Source organism: Nicotiana tabacum, chromosome 10, assembly GCF_000715075.1.
Source record: "Nicotiana tabacum cultivar K326 chromosome 10, ASM71507v2, whole genome shotgun sequence".
Lineage (NCBI taxonomy): Eukaryota > Viridiplantae > Streptophyta > Magnoliopsida > Solanales > Solanaceae > Nicotiana > Nicotiana tabacum.
This window is the reverse complement of record NC_134089.1, coordinates 124,714,129-124,724,770: the sequence shown is the minus strand read 5'-3', so window position 1 is coordinate 124,724,770 and position 10,642 is coordinate 124,714,129. Positions and strand designations below refer to the sequence as shown.

The window sequence follows — 10,642 nt, the reverse complement described above, 5'->3', positions numbered from 1 at the left end:
TGGTGTTCACACAATTATTTAGGTAATCTTATCTCTCCCTGATGATAAGCTCTCTCAGTGAATATGAAGAACACATATACAAATATAATCAATAACACATCAATAAAAACTATTTATCACTTAATCGGCAAAACCAACCAAGTAAGGGTCAGGCATCTTGAACTACGGTTGGCGGATTAAGCTGTTGGTAGGAGTACAACAATCTTTTAGAGATCAAGGAAGGTACTGAAGAAGCACAATCTATTACTTTCCATCAACATAAGAATGGGGAAGGTGTGTCTCTGGGTAATTGCAAATATGATTTATAGCATACAGAGGAGAAGTCGTTGACAAGTATATATACCTGGAGTTCCTAGTGGATTTCTATGTCGAGATTGATGTGAACCACCAAACTATCCATAAGCGCTATGTCATGGGGTACTATTGAGAAATGATAATACGTGAGTCACTGTGTTGCAGCCATTACTCCTAGGCAATACTACCAGTTCCATCTTTTGATATCACATTGGCAGAAAAAGTGGTGGTGTCATGCCATGCGTGAAAGAGGTTTTTAGTTTTCTTAGCAGAAGAGGAGGTAAATAATTGTTTTATTGTTTGTCGTGGTTGATAATTTTGTTAATTTTTCAGTGAACATTATTATTTCTAGGTTACAAATTGGCTGCTCCTAATGCTTCTTTAGTTACTTGATAAATTCTTTTTGTATGATTTAACGGTCAAATTAAATTGTAATAGGCTGGTTAGTCTACGACTAACCTTGAGATGAATGCCATGGTTTTCCTTTATGGAGAAGAGTTAAGTAGCTGTTTAGCTTCCATTAAGCTTTGAGTTTGGATTGGAGAACTGACCGAGGGATGTAATCTCTTAAGTCAGCTGCTTAAGACATTCTTGGATGGTATATCGGGAAAGGTGATTACTTCCTTTATAGTGCACATGTCCATCATTATTTTTGCAGAAACAAGGTTTAACTTTAGTAAAGTTTCACTTCCCCATTCTTTATACTCTACCAAAATGAAACAGCACAAACAAACAATAATGTTGCGCACACACCCGTGTAAAGCATGGACTCACGCTATCTAGTATTTTAGGTGAGAATTAGAATCAATCTTGGAATATAACGTATGGGAAATGAGGCTTTCCGGCAACTTGCCATTTTTTACAGCTTCAGAGGATTACCTTGAAAGTTTTATGGTTATTGAGTGAAATCTGGGTGAGAATATTCACTTCCTTGATTCTTTTCATCTATTTTGGAAGAGTTGGCTAACAGAATGCCAATTGTTGCCGCACCTAATTCTTGACTAATTTGGTGCCAATAACTGTTGACTGGTATGTATGTGTCAAGTTCCCAATCCTATAAATTCTTCCTATTTTCTTCATATCTTCCAATTTGCCCTTGTCTCTCTCCCTCCCTCCCTCCCTCCCTCCCTCCCTCCCTCCCTCTCTTTCTCTTCTCTTTCCATTATTCATCTTCAATGACATTGCCAGTGAAAATTATGGTTTTCCCAATGGTAGTACTGTACATACTTTTGGCAAACTTATGTTACATAGCTGCAATGAAGGTTAAAAACTGTGGTTTCATTTTCAAAAACTCATCATCCTTTAGATCATCCCATCCAATTCCTTTGTACCCTAGTTTAAGGGAGTGTAATATACATGGAAGAAAATAAAAAACAGTTGCATGTGACATTCAGGGCACACTTCTTAGATCTGAATCTTTCTTTCCATATTTCATGTTAGTTGCTTTTGAAGGTGGTAGCATTTTCAGAGCCTTTTTCTTACTTCTATCAAGTCCCCTTTTATTGGTTCTTGATTATGAACTCAAGTTAAGAGTTATGATCTTTATTACATTCTGTGGGTTGAGATTAAAGGACATGGACAGAGTTGGCAGAGCTGTTTTGCCTAAGTTTTATCTTGAAAATTTTAATGCTCATGTTTATGAGGTTTTAAAATCAGCAGGGTGTAGGGTGGTTTTCACAAGTGTGCCTAGAGTTATGGTGGAAGGTTTTCTTAAGGAGTATTTAAGTGTTGATAGTGTTAAAGGGACTGAGTACGAGAGTCAAACTGACTAGTTTAGATGTGAATTCGGACATAGCATTTTCAAAATTTTGGAAATAAAATTTATATATTTAGAAACTACATACTGAACTGCCATTTAATTGAACAGGAAGCGTACATGGTAAACAAGGAGGACGAAGAAAGTAGTTCAGTATTGGCAAGGGAGAAATATCCAAAGCCACTAGTATTTCATGATGGAAGGCTAGCTTTCCCACCTACACCTCTTGCAACATTAGCCATGTTTATATGGCTTCCAATTGGAATAGTATTAGCAATATTCAGACTCTTCAGTGGTATATGCTTGCCTTACAAGATAGCCATTTTCTTGGGCACTTTAAGTGGTATGAAGCTAAGGTTAAAGGGTACTGATCCACCAAGATCAGAAAATGGCAAAGGAGTACTCTATGTTTGCAATCATAGAACCCTTTTGGACCCTGTTTTCCTTAGTACATATTTGGGTAAGCCTTTGACAGCATTTACCTATAGCTTAAGCAAAATGTCTGAGATTCTTGCTCCTATAAAAACTGTGAGATTGACAAGATCAAGAAGCAAAGATGCCGAAGCCGTGCAGAGATTTCTCAGTGAAGGTAATGTTCGAACGTATTAATATATGGACTTGTCTGTATTTTTTTGTACATGGACAACTAGCTCTTTAAGGAAAGTCGTCGTCACGTCTTAAAGTAATTTTTCTTACTCTCTGTTATTTCTATTATCTGACAGGTGACTTAGTTGTTTGTCCAGAAGGAACCGCATGCAGAGAGCCATATTCTTAAGGTTCAGCTCTTTGTTTGCAGAATTAGCTGATGAGAGTGTACCTGTGGCTATGAACACAAATGTGAGCATGTTTTATGGGACTACTGCTAGTGGACTCAAGTGTTTGGACCCTATTTTCTTTTTGATGAATCCAAGACCTTCTTACACTGTTGAGATCCTTGGAAAAGTGCCCAAAGATTTGACTTGTGCTGGTGGAAAGTCTAGCTATGAGGTGGCTAATTACATACAGAGACAACTAGCTGCTGCATTGGAATTTGAGTGCACTAATCTTACAAGAAAGGACAAGTATTTGATGCTATCTGGGAATGAAGATAGTTATGATTTAGGATTTGAAACTTATGCATTCGAGATTCTAGTCCTTTTAAATTCTCGTATTCTAAATTAATTTGTACATATTTAATGGATTTTTTTAAAGATAAATATAAAATTTGGACCAAAACTATTGAATTTCGCCAAATCCATAACTCGTGTCCTAGTTCCGCCCCTGATCGGACTTAATCTTTTATTTTACCCTCATTTTCTGTTTTCACTTTAGTAGCACAAATATAAATATAATCAGCACTGATATAAATATGAATATATGTATATTACGCAATATGGTATCTTGTCGGTGTCATAAAGATACAATACACTTATTTGGTACCAAATTTATTTAGCTAAATACAACATTTAAAATAGTGAGTAACGTAATTGAGAGATCTCAACTTCGTAAAGCAAATGCAATAGGGACACCGATTATCGTGGTCTAAAGCAGAAGGTCTTCAGATTATGACTTTTCCTATCCTATTTCCTTCATTTCAAAATAAGTGTTGGCAAAGATATTAACACATCAATTTAGAAAACTTCTTTGTTCTACCATTAATGCTAAAGTTTATTTGATCAAATTACCCTTTATATCTTTTCAAATTTTCTTTGATTTCTTCTAAAACATTTAAGATCATTCATTGGCGCAAGGATATATTTGAAAGAAAAAAATCTTTTTGATTTTCTAAAGCTACACATATTTTAGACGGAATTAATTTAACTAACACTCACCTATATTAAGCCCTAGAGTATTTATTAGGGTGTCTATTGCTTTTTAAAAGAGTACTTAATACCGAGTCCGGTGGGCTATTGCTTTTTTATTTGAAAACTATCACCACAATAATCAAATACGTGTTTACTAATTCTTCCAGAAAGGGATCACGACTACTTTATCTATTTTTATCTTCTTAAACTAATAAATGTTGTTTGAATTTGTAGATTGTGAGCATTAAATGAGAAATGAATAAGTTGTGTGTTCAGTAGTGTAATCAAGGATTTGACAAAAGTTTAAAAGGTGTTAAAAGCTACGAGATCATCAATTGTTCAAGCATAGCTTAACATGGATAAATCATTTTTGTCATTATAATATATCACCTTAATTTCCTTTTGTTTATTCTTTATCACTTTACGTACGTTCATAAGTGAACCTTACTGAATTACACTGATGTCGAGTTGTCGACATATATAGATCTAGTCTTTAAGATTAATCCTCAGTGCATTTTTACAAATGAGACAAAATTAATATCCCTTTCCAAAAAAATTAGCACGTTAAACGTAATTGATCGGAAGTCCGGAGTACTATATGCTAGAAAATTACATAAGAATAAAGGAGAAATATAGTTTGAGGCATGAAAGATCACTATTTTTCAAGAGATATTGTCCATATATTCTTTAGGGGATTACAAGTTAGAATACAACAAAGCCAGACTTATACATGAAAATTGAATATTACTGCTCCTGGGGTGTCCTTATATTTATAGAACTCAAGAAAAGACTTTTCAGAAAAGTCATAATCCTATACGAACTGTTATGTTCTATTTAAATTTTAAATAATCAGAAACTGCTCCAAAAAGATATATACGAAAATAAAGCATTTATTTAAAGGTTCGACCCGGCCAATGCCCAAGCCCAAGCCCTCGTACTTTAAGGTTTTTATACTAGTGGAAAGTTTACATCTATACAAGATACTTCCATTATACATGATATTATGATACATATATAAACTAGTGGGAGATTATTAAATATAGTTTGTATATGTGGGGTTTCCCACATCGGTGGCTGAAAGCCACCTTTGAGGCTTTAAATTGCTAAGTCCACTAAGTCATTTAGAATGAGTATTTGACATACTTCTAAAGTACGTGTAACTATATATATATATATAGGCATGGCCCGTGCTGTGCACAGACTCAACATTTTACATTTCCTAGCAATGGTTAACTTTTAAGTGTTTTGCATAGTGTTTTGGTGTGACAAAATAAAGAATTAATTTTTTTTCTTCGCCTCACCTCGACTTTCTCTCTCTAGGTTGTTCCTCTCGCTTCTTTCTAAATCCCCATCTTCCTTCCTCCCTCATACTTTAATTCCCAACTCACATTCGATGCATACCACCCATGCTAGTTAATCAACTGCCATCAACCATGGACCCACCAAATCCCCACAATATGCAAATTGACAAACCAGACATCCAATCATCACCCAAATCTTTCCTTCATACACTCACCTCAAATTCACATCTACCGACTTACATATCTAACACCTAATCCATCAATGACACTGTGGACTTAACATATGAAACATTAAATGAGGAAGAGTTAGGCAACTTTATTCCGTTAACAACTGAAGATAAATCTCGATTATACATTCCTTCAAAAAATTCTATCATAGTAAAAGTTTTTGGCAAAACGGTTGGGCACCAGCTACTAAAAATTAAACTTATCTATGGAAGCCCTCTGAAGATATTCATCTCATAGACTTGGGATCCAACTTTTTCCTTATCAAATTTCATTATGAGGACAATATGTGTAAGGCTTTACATGAAGGGCCTTGGTTCATACTAAACCACTTCCTCTGTGTTCGTCGTTGGGAGCCTAAGTTCATTGCTTCAGCACCCTTGGATCCAATTTTGACTATGTTACATGATAATATGCAGTTGAGCCAAATACATGCAAAGTATCATAATCTACAACAGACTTTCCATACCATTTTTCAAATGGTGTCTTGCCATCAATAGCAGCAGATGGTAGACGATTAATAAGGTGGCATGCATATGTAACTGCCTCAGCCCAAAATTCTTTGCCCAAGTCAGCATTGGACAACATACACTGTACCTTCTCCAGCAAGGTCCGGTTCATACATTCTTCCACTCCATTCTGTTGTGGTGTATGTCTGACAGTAAAGTGTCAGACGATGCCATCATTTTCACAGACCTTATTAAAATGGTCATTTTTGTATTCACCTCCATTGTCTGTGCGAATACACTTGATCCTCCTGCCTGTTTGATTCTCCACCATCATTTTCCATTTGAGAAAAATTCCCAATACTTCATCTTTGCTCTTTATTGTATACACCCACACTCTTCGGGAAAAATCATCAACAAAGGTTACAAAATAGTGCTTCCCACCCAACGAAGGTGTTTTGGAAGGACCCTAAACATCAGAGTGTACATAATCCAAAATGCCTTTAGTATTATGGATTGCTGTACCAAATTTAACCCTTGTCTGTTTCCCTTTGACACAATGCTCGCAAAACTCCAAGTTGCAAGCCTTTACTCCTTTTAACAATCCTTGATCTGATAAAGTTTTCAAGGATTTACCTCCAGCATGTCCCAAGCGCATGTGCCATAGCCTGGTTGCTTCTGCCTTATTTTCGTCACTGGATGTTACTATCGCTGTCCCAATAATTGTACTACCGCGATAACGGTACATGTTATTGTTCTTCCGATTGGCCTTCATTACCACTAGTGCACCGGAGCATACTCTCATTACTCTATTTTCTGCAATGATTTTAAACCCTTTTGATTCTAGGGCTCCCACAGAGATGAGATTCTTCTTCAAATCTGGTACATATCGAACATCTGTTAATGTTCTGATCATTCCATCATGGTTCCTTAATCGTATTGAACCAATGCCATATGAGGTAAGAGGGCTGTTATCCGCTGTGTGGATGACTCCATATTCTCCTTCTTGAAAATCCACGAACCAGTCCCTGTTGGGACACATATGATAGCTACAAGACGAGTCCATCAACCATATGTCTGATGATGTTGATGGCTCTGCTGTAACTAATGAGAAGTTTGAATCATCACAATTAGCTACATTTGAATCCATAAAAGCCTTTCCATTGTTATGTTTGGCCTTATTCTTCAACTTCAGACAGTCTTTCTTCCAGTGTCCCTTTTCTCGACAAAAGGCACATTCATCTTTGCTGGGTCTAGATCTTGACTTGGATCTTCCCTTCTTTATCCTCATTTGATTTTGAGGACGACCCTTCACAACCAGTGCTTCTCCTTCTCCGCCCTTTTGTTTTTCTCCCTTTCTTTGTTCATAGCTGTACAAAGTCGAACAAACTTCTCTGAGAGAAATTTCGTCATTCCAATGGAGTAGAGTAGTTTCAAGGTGCTCGTACTCATCAGGAAGTGACCCCAATAACATCAAGGCCAAGTCACCATCATCAAAAGTTGCATCCATATTTTACAAATCTGTGACCAACTTATTGAAACTGGCGATATGTTCGTTCATTGTGGTACCAAGAACATAGGTGAAGCGAAACAGTCTCTTCTTCATGTACAATTTATTTTGACCGTTTTTCTTCAAAAATTTATCCTCCAGTGCTTTCCATAATTTACTTGCAGAAGTTTCCTTTTTGTATGGATATTTCTGCTCTCTAGCAAGGTAGGATCGAATGGTACCGCAAACAATACGGTTGATAATTCTCCAATCTTCTTCTCCAATAACATCTGATCTTTTTTCTTCAATGGCAAGATCTAGCCCTTGTTGAAAAAGGACATCTAGAACCTCGCCTTGCCACATCCCAAAATGTCCTGATCCGTCAAAAATTTCTACCGCAAATTTTGCATTTGACACAATTTTTGTCATAAGCGAAGATGTCAATGATGACGTATTGTTGACACTTGATGTAGATTCTTCTTGTTTATTGTCTCCCATCTTTGACACAAATATTATTTAATAGTTGACGACACAAATCAAGATTATTTCCTTTCTGGTGTGGAAGATCAGACTAAGCTACAACCATAGAGCATACTCGGACAGAACCTTGGCTCAGTTACCAAGATAAATCTTTTCTGATGTGGGAGATCAGACTATGTTGCAACCACAGAGCATACTTGGACAGTACCTTGGCTCTGATACCAATTATTGCGGAAGCCAAATGTATATAGTAGGTAGGAAATAAGATAGGGCAACTATTAAAAGTTGATACTTGTACAACCAATTCTACAAGGGGGAAGGTATGCCCGCATATGCATTAAGGTACCATAGGAGAAACTTTTAAAAACACATGTCTATATTTGCACTCACAAGCAGGTCCTTCTCTATGAAAGTCTAAACTTACTATGTACAAAGTGTGGTCGATTTGGGCACGCAGGCTGAAATTGCCATTTTACACCAATACCACCCTTAAATTCTCTCCCTTCCATTACTCTCAACACACCCAGTACTTCCTCCACAATCTCCATAAATGACTTGGAGTGGAAAACTGTTACTTTTTCTAAAAAAAACTAAACCAAGATACGGCCGGAACACTCAACGTAGACTACTAGCTGAAGTTCAAAATTCTCCTACAGCTGCTCACAACACACAAACGATGACAGGGAAGGCGGTGGCCACGACAGATATACAGGTAACGCCAGGTAAGGTAGCAAACTCTACTATCAATCATGTATGGGCCAACAATGTTACAAAACATATTTGACACCTAATCAACAACCTTTATTGACTAACAACACTTTTGGAAGTTTAAAAAATTTGGATTCATCTTCTGAAGCTATCACGATTGGGCCTACTAACCCAACACCCAATGGACCTATAAGCCCAATGTTGTTAAATGATGCAATAATGGGCCAAATACAAACAGAAGTTGTTAAAGACTATTCAAAAAAACCTCATATCCCTGTCAACTCTACTCAATCCACTACACACAACACCTACGACCCAATTACTATGACCATTGATTCAAATTACACGGATATATTTATAACAAATAAATCTTTAATTACTAAAGACCCAATGGAGACCCAGCCTCTATCTCCTCCATCTCATATAGCCCATACAAGTGGCTCAAAAACCACTCTAACTAGCCCTACAGATGACACATCAGAAGCAACCTCTGACAAAATATACACAAAATCTATCTCAACCCACTTATAAGTTGTCTCTTTGCATGCCACCCATTCTTGACCAATCACAGAACTACCTTCCACAAACACATGCAACTCTTCTATAACTCCAATGGACGACAATGATTTCACTCCATGTGATCCTCCATTATCAATAGCTAACTCTATACCTAGCATACTACAAGAAACCACTACTATCCCTACTATTACACCACATACACACACTATCACCAACACAGACTCCACTCTGCTCAACCATAATATAACACAACCACAACACTCTACCCAACATGCAATGACCTTGGTACACCATATACAGAGAAAACAACCAGATGAACAACCAACACTTCCACTTTCCACGCTTGATAATGAGCGGACCACCTCATCTAAACCCCACAACACCTTTGATATACACCTCGCAAACTCCACCACTGGAATATCCACTCCAGTAGTGGTTAGAGATGGGGCTGTAGGGATATGCTCTAATATTCACAATGGAACTAAACAATCAAAAAATAATTCTACTGGTCAAGAACCCAACTCATCTAGCAGAGATTGTAACAGAGGGTATGAGACTAGGGATGGAGGCAGTTGCTCAGAACCAGTGGTCCAACATTCATACATCACTGATGCTCGACCACAACAGGCCTTCATCATCAACAACATCACCATGGGCATACCCACCAACTCCCCCACTGCACAGTTTCAATCAGATCATGGGAATGCTCCCATTCTATCCACAATACCATACGAGGATGATCTATGCCCCATGGTTTCAACACATGAACTCATTCTCACCACCACAAATGATCATGTCTCCAACAAGCACACATGATCCACTATCACCACTTTTGGGTCCTCCCTTCACTCCACCTCCATCGCCCAACGATCTAGGAGAACAAACAAGGCTAGATCTAGCACAAATAATGGAGGAAATGAGGAAAATCCAGACAGAGTTCATATGGCTAAAGGGATTCTATCTCTACAGCCTCAAAGAGCAGTACGCAAAAAAAAATCATACTCAAATGCCCTCTAGAGCTAACAACATGCAATGTCAACTTCAGGGCAAATCCAAACCCACAGGAGGGGAAATATTCCATGGTAATAATTCCCTCCCTACGACAGACCACTACAAGGACCCCTCAGACTCAGGCTCTATTGGGAGTGACGAGTGACATCGCTGACCTAGATGAAGCTACCAACCCACAACCTATCATGAATTTAATAGTATAAAATTGTAGAGGTTCAAACAATGCGGAGTTTAGAAGACAACAATAGTTTAGATAATGTGCAAAGGCATCCACCTTGTATTATTGATAGGGTTTCCACCAAATTTTTTATTTTCTCTAATTACCTCATTAAAGTCTCCCCCAACTAACCAAGGACCCCTGTAGGAATCATGAATGCATTTTAAACTGTCCCAAAGTATTTTATGTAAGGAAGTAGAGTTATTTGCATAAATTGATGAAAATAACCACTTAATTGGGTTAGACCATACCTGGACCATGCAGTGTACTTCCTGTGTGGTCATGTTAAGATCCTCCATAGTTACAAGGTCAACATTCCACAGTATAACTATACCACTAGACATTCCTTGTGCCTCAACTTGTGCCATGTTGGAGAAATTGAAATCATTCTTCAAAACAGTGTAATCATGCA

The 10,642-nt window shown here is 37.5% G+C and overlaps 1 pseudogene; it reads left to right on the top strand.

Annotated features, from left to right (window-relative positions):
- Positions 1-1,445: 1,445 nt before the first annotated feature.
- On the top strand, positions 1,446-3,239 carry LOC107781749 (glycerol-3-phosphate acyltransferase 1-like; annotated as a pseudogene).
- The last annotated feature ends 7,403 nt before the right edge of the window (positions 3,240-10,642 follow it).